We start from the raw sequence: 22,332 nt of genomic DNA on the forward strand, positions 1-22,332 counted from the left end.
CTGTTTAAGAAACGTTTTGTGAATGTCAACAATGCAAATTGATTACTGAATTATGAGCACTTGATACCTGAAGGGTAAAGCATTCCCCTGTAAGACTGATATTGATTTCAGCAAACACGTGTGAGGGAAAACATTCCTGTGTTCCCCAGGGACCTTCTGTGTGTTAGACAGATGTGATAACCACTACACCATGAGCACATGGACAGAATGCTGAGAAAGCATTTTCCTCTTGAACAGGTCAGTGGTAACACTGACATTCAAAGGAAAACTTTCCTGTGCTCACCAGGGCTCGAACCTGGGACCTTCTGTGTGTTAGACAGATGTGATAACCACTACACCATGAGCACATGAATTACAAGATTAGAAAGTATTTTCCTCTTGAACAGGTCAGTGGGAACACTGACATTCAAAGGAAAAAACTCCTGTGCTCACCAGGGACCTTCTGTGTGTTAGACAGATGTGATAACCACTACACCATGAGCACATAAATTGCATGATTAGAAAGTATTTTCCTCATGAACAGGTCAGTGGGAACACTGACATTCAAAGGAAAAAATTCCTGTGCTCACCAGGGCTCGAACCTGGGACCTTCTGTGTGTTAGACAGATGTGATAACCACTACACCATGAGCACTACAAGTATATTTTTGAAAGCATTTCTCTGTTGGATTGGTCTGTTAACACATGTCAATGAAAACTTTAAAAGTGTTAAAATGCTTTTGACAATTTTAATTTGTAAAAGATGTCATTTTCTTGTTAGATATAGTGCAAGCATTCCTGCATTACCTGAGGCTCAATTCTCTGACCTTAGAGGTGTTGTAGTAAACAGTGAAGTATAAGCATCTTCATTTTAAGGATTCTTTTTTTTAGACTGATGAATAAAGTGTTTTAACATTTCAGACAGACCATTTATCGCTGGAACATCAAAAGCACCTGTTATATTGTTAGGTATTTTATTTTATCTCCACAGGTGTACCACATAATTTTTTCCAAAGGATTAACACTTGCACATTTTCTCCCCCTTTGTTTTCATTATCTCTCTTGGTATCAAAGGTTTTACATGTTTATCTTAGTTTTACGAAAAAAAGGAAAAAAAACTGCAAATTTCTTGTTGAAAATTGAATCATTTTCTATAATGATGTGAAGTAATATTATTTATGTACATGGCTGTCTTTGAGACCAATAAGTATAGACTTATGAGAATCTTTCCTTAAATAATAACTATAATTTTTTGGCATTTACAGTGTGGTAGTTATGATGTTTTACGTTTACATGCAAAACGTTCCCTCTACGAGGGATTTAGTTAGTAATCAGTAGTTAATGTACGCCTATGATTGGTCTGTGATTGTCACGACATATGAGTCATGGTAGATTTATGGGGGCCTCTGTTGTCTGATTAAAATCACCGAGGCAACATGAATGAGAACTTTAGATAAAATTCCCATGATTGTGGGATGCTCAAATGACTGTGCTGGCACTGACGAAGTTTATTATGAAATCAACAATTTAGTTACACCTCTATTATTATCATCCAGTTTACGATACAGCTACTGAGATGTTAAGGTAAAACTTCTCGAGGAAAGAGGTTCTGGGCCTGAGATCTTTTGTGGGACAAACAGGTGTGATAGCCATTGCACAAGATGCGCATGAAATAACTGATATGTTATCATTCTATTGGGTTGCGGGTGCGATACCTGGTGAGCGAAGATATATTGTCCATTGACATTGTAGTACTCTCTTCAATCCCCTTGGTAAAATATTCCTATTCTTATAAATATGAGATGACTGTTATGAATGAACATCTGTAATAACTTTCATGATATTTTCCCACAAGAACGTCTTTGTGTTTACGTGACCTCGCACCTGACACATCCTCATGTTAGACGTGATAACCACTACCACAGAAACACCTGTCTTGAAATATGTTATTATTCATTAGGCTAAGCAAGGTGTGATCCGACCTCAAGCTTACTCGGGACACGTGCAAGATGTTCCATTGATGCATAAATTGCAAACATTATATTCCTAACTTAACGTGAAACGGTCTTCGTAATTAATACTCATGATTAGTACTACTCATACTAACAACAAGGGGCAAATAAACAGGACACAAATTAAACACGTTCATACATTCTCAGTTATAAGGGGAAACACAAAATGATTGAAAAGAAATATAGCCTCTCAGTTCAGTACATCAAATAAATTAAAACATGCTAAAATCTACGTACATGTAGCCTGTTGTTTCACGAATGAAAATAAAAAAATACGATATATTTTATTAGAAATAATTTTTCTGTGCTGTTTACTATGCATATTATTCATTTTTTACATTTTTATTCTAACATATAAATCATAAATATCTTATCCTAGAATTCCTGTATCTTTAACTCAATGCGAAACACATTTTTCAAACCATTTTAGACCTTTCCTACCCCCCCCCCCCCCCCCAACTACTACTAAAACGGCAACAGAGTAGTTTGTAGGCTTACTCCCAGAGTAAACAAAAATAAGAAATCAAATAAATAATAGTTGAAAGAATAACTTTTCATTGAATGACATATTTGTTAAAGGTTGTTCTTGTTCTTGTTGGGGGGTGGGTAAGAAAGCCCTATGGAAAAGCTTAAACACGCGTTGCACGTTGAGTTAAAGATACAGGAATTTTAGGATAGGATATTTTTTGTTTATTTATCAAATGAAAATATAAAAAATAAATAATGTGCATGGTAAACATAAAGAACAATTATTTTTAATTTTAAGAAAATATAGCATATTTTAATTTTCGTCCGTAGATTTTAGCATGCACCAGTTGACTGTACATTTTAGCACACGCCCTGAGTAACCTGGAGGTCGGATCATGCCTTGTTTTATTGTAAATTTCAGGGTAAACTTTTCCAGGCGGATTGCATTATGATATATTTGTGTTTGTTCCAATTCAGATTGACCGTTTATTGTCGGAACATCAAAAGGACCTCCGTTATCCTGTTGAGAATATTTTATTTTACCTTCACAGCTGTGTAGCCCATAAATCTGTAAATAGAAAATAACAGTTGCAAATTGTTTTTCTCTCTGTTTTCGTATCTCTCATTACTTTAGTGTTTATTTTGTCTTTCTTATTAGTACTAAAAAAACTTTCTTTTTCTAACTGCAAATTGCCACCGGAGTTCTATCAAGCTGTCAGTCTTTCGTGCTGATGTGGTAAAATCTTTTTTTAATTTGTATAATTTGCCTAGATTTTTCTGTCGACTTATTAATTTGTCAATTTATTTTTTCTTTTCTAATAACTGATTTCTTCTTTTGGGTATATCCTGTTAACTTTTGTTACTTCTTTCAAATGAACAAAATATTCTTTAGTAGCTTAAATTTCATGTCAACGACCCCTTTGAGCTTGTTCCATATGAATAATAGTAATGATTTACTTTTTTCTACATTTACCAGGTAAGCAAAATCCTCGTTCCTTTTATACTGAGGTACAAAGAACATTAATTCTTAATAAATTTAGTTGTTCTTTCGTTGATAGACTAAAGACTTACAGGTATAGTCTTCAGAGCGTTTCTCTTGAAGATTCATAATATAAGTATTGATTGGGTGCTCCTTTGGCTTGTTATCTACTCGTCACCTCCGAGTTGCTATAGTAGATTCACATCAACCGTGCATCTGATGTCTAGGCCAGTCCCTTACGACGCTCCTGATTGGCTGATGATAAGCCAATCACAGGGCAGGAGACTCTCAGTCTCTCTCGAGAGTTCACATAGGCAGGATGAATGTTCCATCTCTTCTGAGGGATACTTTCCAAAGACGTATTCATCGGGTTGATGTAAATCTACTATAGTACTAAACATGGCGTAAGCCCAGTGGGACGTCGAGTTTAGTACTACCCTTCGGGGATCAGAGTTATCGTTTTTTATTATAATTTGTCGACCACACAATATAGAAATGTGTGTATATGATACTTTGATCCCCGAGGGGCGTCCCATTGAGCTTCCGCCATGTTTACTAGTACTAGCACCCCTGAGGTGCCGCGTAGATAACAACCCAACGTAGCACCCATTGATTGACTCTCGTAATCTATTGGTTATCGCGCCCTCTTATACGCAAAAGGTTCCTGGTAAGTCCAAAATAGTTGTCAGTTAAGTACTGTGTCTGCAATTGGTCTGTAATTGTGTAACAACGCATTATTCATGCTGAATTGTACAGGACTCAGCTATTTGGTTTAAGCCACCCACGTAACATGGGAGAGCGCCTAAGAATAAGATAGAATTCCTCTACAAAGGAAGTTTAGTCTAAATTCTACAATTGAGATATAACTATCTTATTATCAAGTTCTCTATGTAGTCATTAATATATAAAGGTAACCGATGTCAGCAAGTCCGAAGCTTGAGACTGTGGGATAAACAGGTGTGATAACCATTACACGAGAAACACTTGCGTTAACTCTAATTTTATCATTCTTTTAGGTTTCAGGTTCGATACCTGGTATGTTATTCTTTTAGGTTATTATCCAGTACATAGCGCAGTCTTTAGCACAGTTCAGTGACCTTGGTAAAATATTCATATTTTTATATAGATGTTATGACCATTATAATTGAAAACATAAAATAACGTTCAAAATGTCCATTTCGCAGAAGTACAATAGCTCTCACCTGAAACATCCTTCATGGCGGACAGATGTGGTAACCACCTGCGTCTAGAAATAAATCCCTTACTTGTTGATCTGAAAAAATGGCAATTGAAATAAATAGGCTAAAGATTGGGAATTAAGTAATAACTGAAAGAATAGCCCTTCATTAAATGACAAATATTTTTTTTAAAGAGCCGTTAGTTGTATACGTAGTATTCCAGAATTATAGTATCATTGCATCTGTAGCAGAAGCTAGCTTTAAAGAGTTTCATTTCGTTACACATTAACGTTATAGGGAACAACTACTCTTAAGGTGGAAATAACAATTTTGTAGCACAAACATAAAAACTTAAAGAACTCCAACAAAACACTTTTAAATACTTTGCATATATTAATCATTTATTCGTACAATTTTAGAATGGATTTGCATATATATTAATATATATTATTAATATATATATATAGTATATTATATAATACTATATATAGATAATATATATATATATATATGTGCATGGTAAAACATTAAAGAAACAATTATTTTTAAATTTTTAAAAGAAAATATAGGCATAGTTTTTTAAATTTTTGCGTACCGTAGATTTTAGCATGCACCAGTTGACTGTTACATTTTAGGCAACACCGCCCTGAAGTAAACCTGGGAGGGGTCGGATCCATAACCTTGTTTTATTGTAAATTTCAGGGTAAACTTTTCCAGGCGGATTGGCCCATTATGATAATATTTGTGTTTGTTCCAATTCAGATTGACCGTTTATTTGGTTCGGAACATCAAAGGAACCTCCGTTATCCTGTTGAGAATATTTTTATTTTACCTTCTTGCCTTTGACGCCAACATAAGCTTACGAGTGGTAGCCCAGGAAATTATGGAAATAACACAAAATTTACAGCACAGGTTTGCCAAATTGTTTTTCTCTCTGTTTTCGTATCTCTCATTACTTTTAGTGTTTTATTTTGTCTTTCTTATTAATGTACTTAAAAAACTTTCTTTTTCTAACTGCAAATGTTGCCACCGGGAAGTTCTGTTCAAGCTGTCAGTCTTTCGTGCTTGATGTGGTAAAAATCTTTTTTTAATTTGTATAATTTGCCTTAAGTTTTTCTGTCGACTTATTAATTAATTTGTCAATTTATTTTTTTCTTTTTTCTAATAAACTGATTTCTTTCTTTTTTGGGTATAATCCTGTTAACTTTTGTTATACTTACTTTCTTTCAAATGAACAAAATTTTACTTTAGTAGCTTAAATTTTCATGTCAAACTGACCCCCTTTAGAGCTATTGTTTCCAATATGAATAATAGTAATGATTTACTTTTTTCTACATTTTACCAGGTAAGCAAAATTTCCTTCGTTCCTTTTATTTTACTGAGGTACAAAGAACATTAATTCTTAATAAATTTAGTTGATTCTTTCGTTGATAAGACTAAAAGACCTTACAGGTATAAGTCTTCAGAAGCGTTTCTAATTGAAGATTTCATAATATAAGTTAATTGATTGGAGGGTTGCTCCTTTTGGCTTGTTATCCTACTTTCGTCACCTCCTGAGTTGCTATAAGTAGATTCACATCAACCCGTGCATCTGATTGGTCTAGGCCAGTTCCCTTACGACGAATCCTGATTGGCTTGATTGATAAGCCAAATCAACAGGGGCAGGAGACTCTCATCCTCTTCTTCTCGAGAGGTTCACATAGGCAGGATGAATGAATTTCGTTCCAGTCTCTTTCTGAGGGATACTTTCCAAACGACGTCATTCATCGGGTTTATGTAAACTCTTAGCTTATTAGTACTAAACATGGCGTAAGCCCAGTGGGACGGTCGGAGGTTTAGTAACTACCTTCGGGGATCAGAGTTAATCGTTTATTTTTATTATAATTTGGTCGACCACAACAAATATAGAAATGTTGTGTATAACTTGATTACTTTTGATCCCCGAGGGGCGGCGTCCATTGAGCTTCCGCCAATGTTTTACTAGTTAACTAGCACCCCCTGAGGTGCCGCGTTAGATAACAACCCAACGTAGCACCCAGTTGATTGACGTCTCGTAATGCTATTGGTTTATTGCGCGCCCTCTTATACGGCAAAAGGGGTTCCTGGTAAACAAGTCCCTTCCAAAAATAGTTGTTCAGTTAAGTTACTGTGCCTGCAATTTGGTCTGTTAATTGTGTAACAACGGCAATTATTTTTCATGCTTTGAATTTGATATACAGGACTCAGGCTATTTGGTTTTAAGCCACCCACCGCAAACATGGGAGAGCGCCTAAGAATAAGATAGAATTCCTCTACAAAGGAAGTTTAGCTCCTTTAAATTCTACAATTGAGATATAACTATGCTTATTTATCAAGTTCGTTCTATGTAGTCATTAATATATAAAGGTAAACCGATGTCAGCAAGTCCGGAAGCTTGAGAACTGTGGATAAACGGAGGTTGATAACCATTACACGAGAAACACTTGCGTTAAACTCTAAATTTTTATCATTCTTTTAGGTTTCAGGTTCGAATACCTGGTATGTTATTCTTTTAGGTTATTATCCAGATACATAGCGCAGTCTTTATGCACAGTTCAGTGACCTTTGGGTAAATAAAATAGTTCATATTTTTTAATATAGATGTTATGACCATTTATTAATTTGAAAACAAAATAACGTTTCAAAATGTCCATTTCGCAAGAAGTACAATAGCTCTCAACCTGAAAACATCCTTCATGACGGACAGATGTGGTAACGCCACCTGCGTCTAGAAAATAAAATCCCCTTACTTGTTGATCTGAAAAGAAAATGGCAATTGAAATAAATAGGCTAAAGAATTGGGAATTTAAAGTAATAATAACTGGAAAGAATAATTTGCCCTTCATTAAATTGACAAATATTTTTTTTAAATGAGCGTTAGTTGTATACCGTTAACGTATTCCAGAATTTATAATTTAGTTATCATTTGCATTCCTTGTAGGCAGAAAGCTTTAGCTTTTAAAGAGTTTCATTTCGTTACACATTAACGTTTATAAAGGGAACAACTAACTTCTTAAGGTTGGATGGAAATAACAATTTTGTAGGCACAAACATAAAAACTTTTAAAGAAACTCCAACCAAAACAAAAACTTTTAAATACTTTGCATATATTAAATCATTTATTCGTTACAATTTTTAGAATGGGAATTTGCATATTATATTATAATATATATATAATATATATATATATACATATATTATATATAATATATATATATATTTTATTATCGATTAGTTCTACGTTGGCGGCCGAGTTGGATTTTCGAACTAATATATATATTAATATTATTATTATATAATTATATTATATATATAATATATATAATATTATGTTATAATATATTATTTATAATAATATATATATATATATAATATTTAATTTAATTTATATCGTTTTGAGTTCTTACGTTGGCCGAGGTGGATTTTTTCGAAACTAATATATTAACTATAATATATTATATATATTAATATTTATATTATAAATATATTACTATTCGTTAGTTTTTCTTACTGTTTGGCCTAGTGGACTTTCCGAACTCCGGCTACTTAATTCCGCCCTGGTCCGAGATCGATTCTCTGCTCGACCAACGCAAAACCAGAGGGATTTTATTTCTTCCGGCACGGACATCTCCTCATCGCAAATTGTTCACGTTCCTTCATAACTGTTAATGACTTCGAATGCCACCGTAAGATGTAGGTGCCGTTGCTAGGTAAGCAATTGATTCCTAGTCTCGTTAAAATATCTAATCCTTCGAGCCAGTCCTAGGAGAGCTGTTAATCAGCTCAGTGGTTTGGTAAAACTAAAACATACTTAACTTATCCCTCTCGGTAGCTCATCTAATATGGTGGTTTATTACCACGGTGATTTACACGCAAGATTTATTGTTTGTCATGTAACCCTGAAAATATAGCGAGCTTTAGAATTTACGAATGTTCCAACGAACCATTAGGAGGTAGTACATGTGTTTGTTTGTCAACGACCTGTAGTACATATTTTAACATTTTTGAGCAGGGGAACGTCGGCCATGTTTCTATACAGATGGGATCTTACGTGTAAGCTAAGGTTTAGCCATCTTTTGTTGAGTTCAGCCCCGAAATATTATCTAGATTAGTCGAGAAGGATATAGTCATTGTGGGCTTAGACACAAAAATAGCACGTTTTTTCTCTCTCTCTCTCTCTCTCTCTCTCTCTCTCTCTCTCTCTTTACAGTTTGCTAGAAGCAAAGTCATTGTGGGCTTAGACACAAATATAGCATTTCTCATATGACATGTCATATGTTTTTACTCTCTCTCTCTCTCTCTCTCTCTCTTTACAGTTTGCTTTCGCCCACCTATATAAAATACCAGTGAAAACATCTGTGAAATAACAGAGAAAACTGCGGAAGGCTTAATTCAGAGCTGATACAAATAAAACAATGAAAAAACCTGGCACGGAATGAACAAAGTGAAAATAAAATTCTACCATTTCAGTGTGTGTTTGTATGTGTGCGTGCGTGTGTGTGTGGTTTCCCACTCACCGTCCCAGCTTTGGCTCCTCGAGTTTAAAGGAATAGTTTAGTACAAAAAGCTTTCACGTGACCAAGAACTTTGTCAGTTTGGTATGAAGGGCTTACTAACGTTGCCGTGTTCTTCATCTCGCAGAAATGTAAAACAGGTCTATAATAGATTCACACCAACCGTGCATTTAAATGATGTCTAGGCCAGTCCCTTACGAAGCTCCAGATTGGCTGTTGATAAGCCAATCACAAGGCAGGAAACTCTCGGTCTCTCGAGAGTTCGCATAGGCAGGATGTATGTTCCACATCTCCCGAAGGATACTTTTGAAAGACGTATCCCTCAGAACATAGTCCTGCCCATGTGAACTCTCTCGAGAAACTGAGAGTTTTCAGCCCTGTGATTGGCTTATCAACAGCCAATCAGGAGCGTCGTAAGGGACTGGCCTAAACATTAAATGAACGGTTGATGTGAATCTACTATAGCTAATAATAGGCTACTTTATAGACGAAAGAGAGATATCGGCTGCAGTCTCTTTTATTCTTCGAACTGTGCCTCCGTCCACCTTTGCCTAACCATTTTTTTTAATGGTGAGACTGCGAGGTTTACCTCCTATACACTCAATTTCCGTTTCAGCGCAGAATGACCTCATAGGTGCCAGTGCTTGGCCTTTGGCCTAAATTCTATATTCCAATTGCAGTTCATAAGATGATTCAAATAGGAATCCTTCGAAAGACTTCCATGATGATTTATAGGCCTAGAGTACCAGGCAGTTATTTACAGATAGATCGCTATGCAACATATCTCGAGTGTACAGCAAGAAAATGCTTTGGCGCAAGTTCATGGGTGTCCGCACGTAGGGGTAAGGCAGGCACTTCCCCCTCCCCCTCAAACAAAAAAAATCCTGTGACCACAGGAAGTTTCAGTTCCTTTTCAAGTGAACAGTGTCTTAACATGTAAAATATGCATTACATTTAATTGCATCATTTTGTTTTCTTTCCATTCTACAGTATTCTTTCATTTCAAGTCAATCAAAGGTAGTCTTACTATATTGTATAAGATTTGTATCCAGTACATAACTGCGTTATTCTTTCAAGAAATGTTTGATTTCAGTTGAACAGTACTTTATGGAACTATTGAAAAAAGGTCAGTGTCACTCTTTATTGTTTTATTGCATCTTGCTTCACTTAAATTATTTGCATCGCAATTCCACTGCATACACACACACACACACACACACACATATATATATATATAAAAATAATATATATATATATATATATATATATATATATATATATGTGTGTATGCAGTGGAATTGCGATGCAAATAATTTAAGTGAAGCATGGTCTATGATGGTGGGCCACTTATGACATGCAAAGGACCGCTAGTCTCACACCCATATGTTAGAACACGTGCTCAATTATAACCGCTGGATAATGAGCACGTGTCATTTGCTTGGAATTTTGTGTTACGTTTGATCACCATGTTAGGCAGGTGCGGTAATTTGCTACTTTATACAAAAGAAATTTGCTCATGGACGCCCATAGCACATTTTCCAAGTGTGGGGCAAATTATTTATATTTATATATATATATATATATATATATATATATATATATATATATATATATATAAATATAAATAATTTGCCCCACACTTGGAAAATGTGCTATGGGCGTCCATGAGCAAGTTTCTTTTGTATAAAGTAGCAATTACCGCACCTGCCTAACATGGTGATCAAACGTAACACCCAAAATTCCAAAGCAAATGACACGTGCTCATTATCCAGCGGTATAATGAGCACGTGTTCTAACATATGGGTGTGAGTCTAGCGGTCCTTTGCTTGTCACAAGTGGCCCACCATCATAGACTATGCATCAGATGGACGGTATAGGATTTACTATGTCTGCCAAATTTTAAATTTTTATGAAAAAGATATGAAATGTTAGTAATCAGAAAATTCATCAGTTACCTTTAATTCTAATGGCGATAGTTCATGTGTTGGGTACTATATGATAAGAAAAATGCTTCTAGATAAAATTAACTAGTCGGTTTAAAACTGAAGATGGAGCCATCGTTGGTATCGGGATTCGGGACCTTGCGTAGTAGCTACCCTAACGATTCGACGCAAGAAATAGACAAAGTGGTGAAGGATGTTCTCCAGCATTGCAGTTAAAATCAGAGGCCATGTATAAAGTCTTTGTGAAAGTTACTAGGTTCTTCAATCGCCGGAACCAATGAGGTCATTCAGCGCTGGAAATAATGTTGAAACGATTATTAGGAGAGGGGGGAAAGTAAGACGGAATATAAACGTAATATAGTAAAAGAAATGAAAGGGGTTGCAGCTAGGGGCAGAAGGGACGCTGTAAAGAACCTTAAGTAATGCTTGCAATGGACCGCGTGAGGTGCACTGACGGCACTACCCCTTCCCACAGGGCAGTAGGGTGGACCTTGGGCACATGAATTACATCAAGGCTATAGTAGATTCACATCAACCGTGCATTTGACGTCTAGGCCAGTCCCTTACGGAGCGTCGTAAGGGACTGGCCTAGATTCAAATGTACGGCTGATGAGTCTACTATAGTAACCATTATCTTTAGCCAGGCTGTATTGTTGTAAGCTACGCGTTGTGTGATCGGTTTTATTGCATTATTTGTTTTTGCATGTTGTGAATTCGTAAATCATGTGTATCTGCTCCTTAGGTGTTCTCTAGAGCCCTATGCTAACAAAATGTGAGAGACAAACGCTAGCTCTACCGTGGAAAATGAAGTCAGAGATGCGAGGTGCATCGTAGTGTTCGTTTTTCCTTACATAGCTTATCTGTCATAATGAAATGGACCCTCTCTTATGTTTCAAAATTCAAAGAATTTCCATAATAGATTGTAGCCCTTTCACTGTCATGAACTGGTAAGCCAAGCAAGTCACAGCGTTAGGTTGATGTTCAGTCCAGTAAATACGTTCTGTAGTTTTTTTTATTCCTCGAACTGGTACCTAAGATGAGAAATTAACCTCAAAGGACAACTTAGCGACCATGTCTGCATATGGTAGTGTTCACTGTATATGTCTGACATACAGGTCAATAGTTCTCATTGAGCACACGAAATCTGTTAAGGCAGACGAGAAGAATTCTAGGCAAAACTCAAGTGTTTCTTCGTTGATTTTGAAAGCTGGTGATACAAAGTGAACAATGAACAAAGCTCTAACTGAACTTTCTGCGTATTGGGTACAGTAGATAGCTAATTCCTTTAGTAGGTCGTGTTACTCAGCCCTTAGGTAGCTGCAATAATCGATACACCGTGAGCGTTTGGAATATTTCTTTCACCCTTTACCTGAGAAGCAAGCTTTCTAGTATTTTCGAAACCATTGTAAACATCTCTATTAATCATAATATTTGCGGCTTCTAACAAAGTCTAGGCCTATTAGTGACATCGATGGCGTACTACGCAGACGTTCATGTTTGCGGGTTTATAAGTTATTCCTTCGCGTTTAGTCTTGTGCGATTTTCAATAAAAACGTAATAAACAGCATGAAAGAGAAAGGGTGTAAAGTAAAACTGCATCAAGTTTAAAAGAAAGAAAGAAAAAAAATCTCTGCACCTCACGCTATTGGTGTGTACTATGTCCGCAACTGTTTGTGGAGTGAGCGCTTAATAGGAATGAGGAACCAAATACCATCCTGGTTTGATTTATTGGTTTAGTACCTTTTATCCACTTCCATTACTCTTCTTCACATGTAATCGGTTTCACATCATTATTCATTTTTACTCTTATTTTTCTTAATCCACATATGTCTGTGGAAATTTGATGAGAAAACGTACTGTATTCTCGATAATACGGTAGTAATGCGCTCACATCATGGATAATAATGATTAAGCGCAGCGTTCCACGATATTTTTTTCCCTCCCGAAATCTAATAGAAACAGATTGCGTTCAGTATGGGGAAACTGAACCTCAGTACTGCTGTAATATATAGGTTTATTCAAGGCATACAGCATTAAGCATAATAATATTCTCATCATTTTTTATTTACATAAAAAGGGGACCATGATCTTTAAGAAAAATTATTAACAATAAAAAGAATATTTATGTTTCGTGGAGAAAGTTAAGTGTGGCCGGTCTTGGCATAGTTGGCGCGAACGTCTTGTAGTTGCCAGTAAGTCAGTATTTTGTGTTTTACTGTTTGGGGAATTTATTTTTATTCTCTTGACTATCATTGCCAAAAACTGAAGTTTACTTTAAAATGTTCTCGGTGATTGCTTGAATACGTCATGAAGAGAAAAAAAAAATTGATCAGTATTGTCATTAGGAATGTAGGTAGTCTATAGAAACAGGACAAAATTCATAAAGAAAAGGTATTACATAAATAGAACTAAGGAATAAATTTGCATTTTACATGAATAAGATTAATCGATAAGATGGCTGCAGTAAAAATTTATTGATATTCCAAGATATTGAATAATTTTAGGTTCGTTTTCTTTAACGTTCGTTACAAGGGGAGACTTGTATGCGTAAGCAGCTTCGTCGCCAGCTGTTGCATAATTCTTTCACTACTACTGTGAGCTCAAGAACTGAATCTTCAAGGACAAAATACCAGACGAAAACGTAGTTTCAACAAAATTTGGGTCTTGAATTACGTTAACGTCCCGGTTTTCCTCTTAGGTTTAAAATTTTGTCAAATTCTGTAGACAAGGGAAAATCCAAAGTAGATTCCGCTGTTTTCAGATGCACAACTTCTATTTTCTCAGAATATTGTGAATAATGAAATGAGGGGGTAAGATAACCGGCCCCCCGCATCTGTTGAAATGTATTAAAATCAACCACGAGAGGTCTCTACCGTCCAACTGACGCATAATGATAAGATTAAGCAGGTTCTCTTTTAATGTTGTTTGAACAACAAATGATTACATTTTTCGGATACTACTACATCTGTTCTCTCTCCCTGTGTGTGTGTGCGTGTTTCTATTCCTCTACTCAAGTCTTTCCTCAAATCTAAGCTTATCTCTAGTTTATCTTCATATAGGTCTAATCCAAGAGCGTAGGACACGTCCAAACTATCTCCTATGTCCCCTTCATCATAACCCATTTCTAACACCGATTCCTAATATTGTTGAAGTTGCGTTCTGAAAGTGTCAGTTTTAGATATAGGTTCTTTATCATACCATGATTCATGCCTGTATGGCGATCCAAATCGTACTGGACTCACTTACAACATCACTCTCGTATGCGAATATAGTCTATTCGATTTCCAAATCTTATTCTGCCAGCCCACTTTCACTAAAAAACTCCAAGGAATCTGTTGTGCATAATATTGTTCTTAAGTGTTTGAAAGAGGCAGCCTCGTTAATACTTACTCCAACATATGTTGTCACAGACAGCCTAAGTATATTATATTATTATATATATATATATATATATATATATATCTATATATATATATATAGTATATATATGTGTGTGTGTGTGTGTGTGTGTGTGTGTGTGTGTGGTGTGTGTGTGTGTGTGTGCGCGCGCGCAATCATGTCAAGTAGCTCTCGTAGTGTAGTGGTTATCACGTCTGCTTTACACGCAGAAGGTCCCAGGTTCGAGCCCTGGCGAGAGCAGTTATCCTTTTGAGATTCAGATAAGGACTTGGACGGTAGTCCACAGGATGGTCTAAGGAACACAATTCGGTGCTGGCATAAGGCCATAAACTTGTTTAGTTTATGTTGGCTGCTCTGATCTTGGAAGAATAAAGATTATTTCTTACAACGTGATGCAGGTACGGATATCAAGTTGCCCATTCCATCGGCCGCTACAAATAAAAAAAAATTAATTATATTATATAACAATAGAACGTCAATGTTTATAAAAGTCTACGGGATTTCATCTCCACGTTCCCATCAGAACTCGTGAGCGGTGGCAAGATATGACTTCACTGATGCCCGTCTTACCTCGGTAAGGTATTACATCTGTCTTTGCTACATGAACCTATACTCTGTTTTTTTCCATCTGTCCACCCGCCTATGGTGTTTGCGTATGGTAACACTGCGCCCCGGGCTTTAGATAGTTACATTCAGCTTACATTCAACAATAATAACACTATCCTATTTCGAATATTAATGGTGTAATTCGCATACTGTAAATTATTAAAACACTTTAAAGTTGCAAATGTACACCCAGATATCCTTTTATTTACCTGAAACTTATACATAGCGTAACTATCTAAAGCCCTGGATGCAGTGTTACCATACGCAAACACCACTGGCGGGTGGACAGATGGAAAAAACAGAGTATTGTCAGTCGGCTTAGTTTGAAATTGCACTTGGAAGCAAAAAGGTTCTTGGTTATCATTGCTCAGTTTACGGATGCAATAACTAAGAGAATAACACCAAAGGACAAGGTATAAGTTTCCTGAGATTTCCTAAAGAAAGTGAATTTCGAAGTTCCTTTTAAAACTCCATGCGCAGATAAGAGTGTATTTGCATTTGCTGAAGCGCCTCACACGATTAAGCTAATATGGAACAATTTTATGGAACATATATTTCACACAGAAAAGGGAGATTTTATTTCATCGGCTTCTTTACAAACAAAACAGCAAATGAATACAATTTAACACCAAAACTGATTCAAAATCACTGTGCCAGGAACTCAAAGGCAACATGTAAAGTATGCAGCCCAGTTAATGTCCAAAACATGTGCACTACTGTAAAGCTTCCAGAAGAAAAAGGTTGAATCTAATCCCAAGAGTGGATGGTGACAGCTGATTTCATAGATGTAGCAAATGACTGATTTGATGAATTCCAGTGAAAGGGATGGAGATGTAAACTCAAGAAATGCCTATGGTGTGGTTATGATCTACTAGAAAGAAATTTGAGGTAGGATAGTACACAAGATGAGAAATATGAGGGAAAGGTTATGCAAGTCGTTTTTTAAGCTTTCAGAAAGGTATTATTTTTTCTAGTAAATATTTCATTGGACTATTTGACATGTTAAACTCTTTATATTGCCTAGATTACATAATGATCTAGAGGATGAATCAAGACTGCTTGGAACCTTTTTTTAGATCAGTTAGGCAGATGCATGGTCCTCATGAATACCCTAATACTTTGAGTTTCAAGCATCGACTCTGATCCTTTTTTATCTGTGGTGCATCAATCACTATGCCGTGACCGGAATAATGAGTTAAAAGCCACATTCAAGTATATGAGAGTGAATTTTTCCAGAATACAAAAAGGTTAAAAGAAGGGAACTTTTGATCGTTTGCAAAACAGTCGAAAGCTCCCTATTTTTTAGCCTTTCCATATTTTGAAAAATACATCCTCATCACCCATCCAGGGACACGTGGCAGTCCATGCCCACCCGTTTCAAGACTCATGGCAGGCCTCGCCCGCCCGGCCCAGGACCCATGTCGTACCTCGCCCACCCGTCATGGGACCCGTGGCGGGCCGTACCCAATGGTCCCGGGACCACCTGACAAGCCTCACATGCTTGTCGTGGGACCCCCTGGCAGGCCTCACCCGCCGGTCCTGGGACCCCCTAGCACGCCCAGCCCTGCCCATCCCGGGATACATGGCGGGCCTCACCCACCGTCCCAGGACCCCTGGCGGGCCTCACCCACCGTCCCAGGACCCCTGGCGGGCCTCACCCACCGTCCCAGGACCCCTGGCGGGCCTCACCCACCGTCCCAGGACCCCTGGTGGGCCTCACCCGCCTATCCTAGGACACATGTTGGGCCTTGCCCACCCATCCGTCCCGCAGGACACGTTGCAGGCCCCGCTTGCCCATCCCAGGACCCGTGGCAGCCTTCTCCCCCCGCTTCCCAGGACCCGTGGCGGGCCTCGCCCGCCCTTCCTCGGGACACGTGGCAGTGCACGCCCACCTGTCCCGGGACATGTGGCAGGCCTCACCTACTGTCCCGGGCGGGCCTCAACCGCCTGTCCCAGGACCTGTAGAGGGCGTCACCCGCCTGTCCCGGGACCTGTAGAGGGCGTCACCCGCCTGTCCCGGGACCTGTAGAGGGCGTCACCCGGAGGTCTCAAGACCCTTGGCGGGCCTTGCCAGCCCATTCCAGGGAATTGTGGAGGGCCTTGCCCGCCCGTCCTGGGACCCGTGGTGAGCCTTGCCCACCCGTCCCGGGACAGGTGGCGGGCCTCGCCCGACCAACCTGGGACAGGTAGTGGGCCTCGCTTGCCCACCCCGGGACATGTGGCAGGCCTCGCTCACGCGCCCCAGGAAACATGACAGGCCTCGCCCACCCTTCCCCAGACAGGTGGCTGGACTTGCCCGCCCGGCCCTGGACGCATGGCGGGCCTTGCCCACCTGTCCTGGGACACGTGGCAGGCCTTGCCTGCCCATCCCCAGACGGTTGGCGTACCTTGCCCGCCCATCCCCAGACAGGTGGCGGGCCTCGCCCGGGACACGTAGCAGGCCTCATCCGCCCGTCCCAGGACACAGGGCAGGCATCATGCGCCCGTCCCCAGACAGGTGGTGGGCCTTGCCCGCATAGCCTGGGACACGTGGCGGGCCTCACCCGCCCATCCCGTGACCCATGGCGGACCTCACCCACCTGCCCCAGGACAAGTGGTGGGCCTCACCTGCCCGCCCGCCCCGGGACACTTGGCAGACCTTGCCCGCCCGCCCCGGGTCACGTGGCAGACCTTGCCCGCCTGGCCCGGGAAACGTGGTGGGGCTTGCCCACCCTGCCCTGGACATGTGGCGGGCCTCGCCCGCCCAGCACGGGCACGGGGATGTGGCGGGCCTCGCCCGCCCAGCACGGGCACGGGACATGTGGCGGGCCTCGCCCGCCTGGTCCGGGACACGTGGCAGGCCAATTTCTCCTTCACTCATCACAGCTGCCGAACCTCATCTTCCAGCTGGTCGTTCCGTTCACCCTGGACACCAGTCTTCCTCTCCAACGACTCCAGGTGACGATTTTGTTCAACTAGAGGGTATGTATGTTCGTTCCTCGTGAGTTTTGCAGCCTGAACTTCACACTGGAGTCCACACTTATCCTTCGTGAGGTCTTCCACTTCCTTCTACAGGTGCTGGAACCTGACCTCGAGGTCTTTCCTTTTCAGTCGCGTCTTTTTGTTCCTGGATGAGCCTCGCCATCCGTGCCGCTTCTTCGGTCTTTAGTTTCAGGTCTTTCTCCTTCTGTCGTAGGAGTTTCTCGAACCTCTCAACCTGGCAGTTTGCCTCTGTCGACTGCATTGTCAGTTCCCTTATCCTCTCACATATAGGGCATCGTTTCTTTGCCCAATTTCCTTTGCGTTGTCCTTCAGCTGCTGATTTTCTTCTGTCATCTTAAGGATCTTGTCTTCCAGCTGCCGTTCCTCCCTCTTTTTGTGATCGTTCTCCTTCAGAAACAACGTTTCAGCTTAGTGCGTTTGCGTGTGTGTGTGTGTGTTTGTGAGAGCATTAAGGATTTTTTGGAGTTCGTTTCTTTTTTGTCTGATTCTCTCTCTCTCTCTCTCTCTCTCTCTCTCCTCATGCAGGATTTTTTTTTCATCTTATCTATTACAGTAAATTTAGGGATTTTCCTTAATTTACCTTTTTGTCTATAAGAAAAACAATACTAACTACAGGTGGGCAACTGGAGCTGAGGAAAAAATGGCCATTTTACTAAACTGTTTTATTATTTTTTATTGAATTTTACAAGATAACTAAAAGATACAATTCTAAATTAATTAGCAGAGACATCAAGAAAAATAATACATATATATATAATATTATATATATCTACTCTATATAGATATATATATATATATATATATATTATATAATATATATAGATATAGTATTATCAATATATAATATATATATAGTATCATATACTATATCTATTATAATTTATTTAACCTTATATAATAAATTTAAAACTGAATCCATTATGATTTTCGCAAAAATTATATGTAAGTTTTAATTTTAAATTTATATCATATGAATCCAAAGAAAAGATAAATCACAATTTAATTATATTAAATTTTGTCCTATAAAAGTGAAAATAAGATATAAAGGAGTACAATTTTATTAGAACATAACTTGGTTCGTAAATTGAAATGCAGTTTAGATATAAAGTAGAAAATCCTAACAACTCCATTTCTATTCAAGACCAAATGACACTAGACTCACTATGGCTGACGTTAAAAAGAAGTCCAGCTCTAATTGTGACTTGACTCGACGCGACGTGACGTCACTCGAGGCATTCGGTGTGAACGGTTTCTTTTAAAGGCCCATAGAAAGCAGTGTTAAACTGGGTTGGCGATTTACGTTGAGTCATAAATCAGAGTGACTCGACGCGATGTGACGCGACGCAACGCGACGCATTTGGTGTAAACGCACCCTGACACAAGATCTAGATCTTGGTTTGCACTATGAGACTATTGTCACCGTCTCTTGTAATTATGGGATTTCTGGCACTGTTTCAAACGTCATCAGAAGCCACTGTATTGTCATTAATTATCCAATATCTAATTTCCAATATGGAAATTTGCCCTGGAAGCTAATGGGATTTTTTGGCCTTTTTATTATAACTAATGACAATATTACTGGCAAATTAGTTGCAGACTCAGCCAGTCAGTGCTTTTCAAAGTACTCACTCATTCCCTCTTATTTCACCAATAAACACGTGTTAATAAAACCACCACTCCAGCAATAAAAAATATTCACCTCTATTTCACCAGTAACTCCATGTGGAATAAAACAAGTCTCCAAAAAACATTAAATCTCCAAGCAGGATAATCAAAAAATGTAACTCCACCTCCAAAAAATACACTCAAAGCATCTAGCTGACACACTCAAAAAATATTGCCCCATGTCTCCTCAAAAAGGTGTTTCTATTTGCAACAAAAATGGCTGCAAAATAATTGAACTAAACATAGCTCTCACCACATAGGACTAAACTGTGGAATATCTCCAAAAAATAAAAAATATCAACTGGCCAAAAATAAGTCTCCAAATTATTATATCTCCAATTCTCCAGGAAAATTACTCAATGTTATAGTCAAAAACTATAAACTCTCTGTTTAGCATAACTGCTAAGAAAGGGCAAAAACTTGGCGAATAAAATTGCTCAGGAAATTCTAGAAAAAATCACCAATGTGCCACAACTTATTACAACAGAACTCCAAATTCAAAGTGTCTAAGCAAAGACTTCTCCATATGCACTACGACATTGGCCACTAGAAACTTAGCCAAGTTTCCTATCTCTAGCAAGGTTGTCACAAATGCAACAAAGGTATTGTGCAAGAAACCCACAACTTCTGGAACACAAATATCCAGAAAAAAAATGTAGTGCCATTTCGTATGCTTTCAAAAAAACGCAAAAATTCTCCCATAAATCTCTCTGCAGCATCAAACAGCTGAAATTATAAACACTTTCCCGAACAATGACTCCAAGGCACGAACCGAGACATTAAAAAAAAATTCACACAAACTGCTCGGAGAGAAAAATAAATTCAAATTCGCCCATGATAAAAAAAAAAACTTACGTCAGCGATGGCTAACTTCGAAAAAAGGAAAAGATAAAAATCAACGGCACTGTTAACTATCCCCGTGACTCACGTAGATGTCAAGCAATTTTTGCTGAACTCATAAAAAAAGAAAAACAAAAGAAATGTGTCGATAGTTCCTCCCATATCCACAAAAAAAACACCACCACCCTTGATAGCATTACAACACCCATGTTAGTATATAAAAAAAGAATCACCAGTATTAGTATAAAAACATCACCAATGTTAATGCTTGCCCATTCGCCAAAAATTCTGCACAAAATTCACCAAAAGTTCAGCAAAATTCAGCGCAATTCACCAAAAATTCAGCCAGATTCATCACCCATGAACCACTGACACATTCTCCAAAGTCGTAGAAACTCAATAAATAATTAACCACAAAACTTCTCCCATAATTCATTGTAATAATTCTCCATAATATAATTATCTGTAATAATAATAAAACAATCTCCCATGAAATATCTCAAATCTCCTGTGAAATAAGTCTCAAGTAATGATAATTCTACTTAAGTACCTCTCCTGTAAAATATCTCAAGTAATAATAATAATTCTCCATAGTTAGTCTCCTTAAATATCTCCAGTAAGGGCATTAATATTGCCATTTCCCAGTATGCACCAATATTGCCACACCAAGATCAACACCATTTCCCCAGTATACACCAAAAAATCAACACCACTCACCACTAGGCATATATAACCCCATTACCACTCCCGGGTATCATCATCATTCAGCACTCGTCACCATTTTAAAATAATCTCCCCAACACCAATCAAATCTCCATTAAAAAAAAATAATCAGTGTCCCCATTAATAATAATTCTCTCTAACATTGCATAAAAGCTTTCTCCAAAGCATAAGGAAAACTTACACCCATCCATATGCATTTCATTTCCTTTTCTCTTCACTCAAGAGAAAGAAAAAAAATCTTTCTGAAAAAAAACCCTACAGACATGTCACATCATCTCCCCAGTGTATATCAGCTGATGTCCTGGCATTGAAAATTCCTTATCCAAGGCTAAACTCGTCCCCGTTGCCCCGACACAGAAAAAAAAAAAAAAGTTCACCCCCCACTAAAAAAAAAGATCTTCATCCTCCCGGTCAAGCAATGCCCCCCCGAGGCAACCACTACTCGCCCTCCCCTTGCAATACCCCTCTGGGTCAGTTCAGCAAAAATTGCGCTGACCGCGTAAGAACAAGTGGGCGCTCTATCTCCAGGCAAAAAATGCAATTCAAGCAACAGTTTTGCATGTATGAAAACCATTCATACACACACCTATGTATTAAAACAAAGACGAACGCATCTCTTCTAATATGTGCCAATAAAGAAACACATCACATTCTACTCCTATGGGGAAAAAAATTTGGTATCCTAAACCAATCCTACAACTCACAAAATGATTTAAAAAACACCCCCCCCCCCAAACCTAAAAAAAAAAGCACATTGTAACACTTACCCCTTCACAATGAAAGAAAACCCCGGGATCTGCGCAATTACAAACACGCTAATACACACACCATTTGAAAGACTCCACATTATGGGAGAGAAAACACTTAGCAGCACGCACTCTAAAGATCTCAGTTCTAACTGACTGACTGCCCAACCGAGCCCGAGGCATCACCATGGGCAAATTTGATGACTCCTGTACAATTTCTCTGGCTCAGTACCATACCCACAGATGGACACACCTTAACCGCCATAAGTTACTAACTGAAA

The 22,332-nt window shown here is 38.6% G+C and overlaps 3 non-coding genes across 3 annotated transcripts; 1 reads left to right on the forward strand and 2 right to left on the reverse strand.

Annotated features, from left to right (window-relative positions):
• Positions 1 to 274: 274 nt before the first annotated feature.
• Positions 275 to 347, reverse strand: Trnav-aac (transfer RNA valine (anticodon AAC)). The gene has a single exon. It is a non-coding gene; the product is annotated as a tRNA-Val (tRNA).
• A 213-nt stretch (positions 348 to 560) lies between these two features.
• On the reverse strand, positions 561 to 633 carry Trnav-aac (transfer RNA valine (anticodon AAC)). The gene has a single exon. It is a non-coding gene; the product is annotated as a tRNA-Val (tRNA).
• Positions 634 to 14,656: 14,023 nt separating this feature from the next.
• On the forward strand, positions 14,657 to 14,729 carry Trnav-uac (transfer RNA valine (anticodon UAC)). The gene has a single exon. It is a non-coding gene; the product is annotated as a tRNA-Val (tRNA).
• Positions 14,730 to 22,332: the final 7,603 nt, after the last annotated feature.

This window comes from Macrobrachium nipponense, chromosome 19 (genome assembly GCF_015104395.2).
Source record: "Macrobrachium nipponense isolate FS-2020 chromosome 19, ASM1510439v2, whole genome shotgun sequence".
Lineage (NCBI taxonomy): Eukaryota > Metazoa > Arthropoda > Malacostraca > Decapoda > Palaemonidae > Macrobrachium > Macrobrachium nipponense.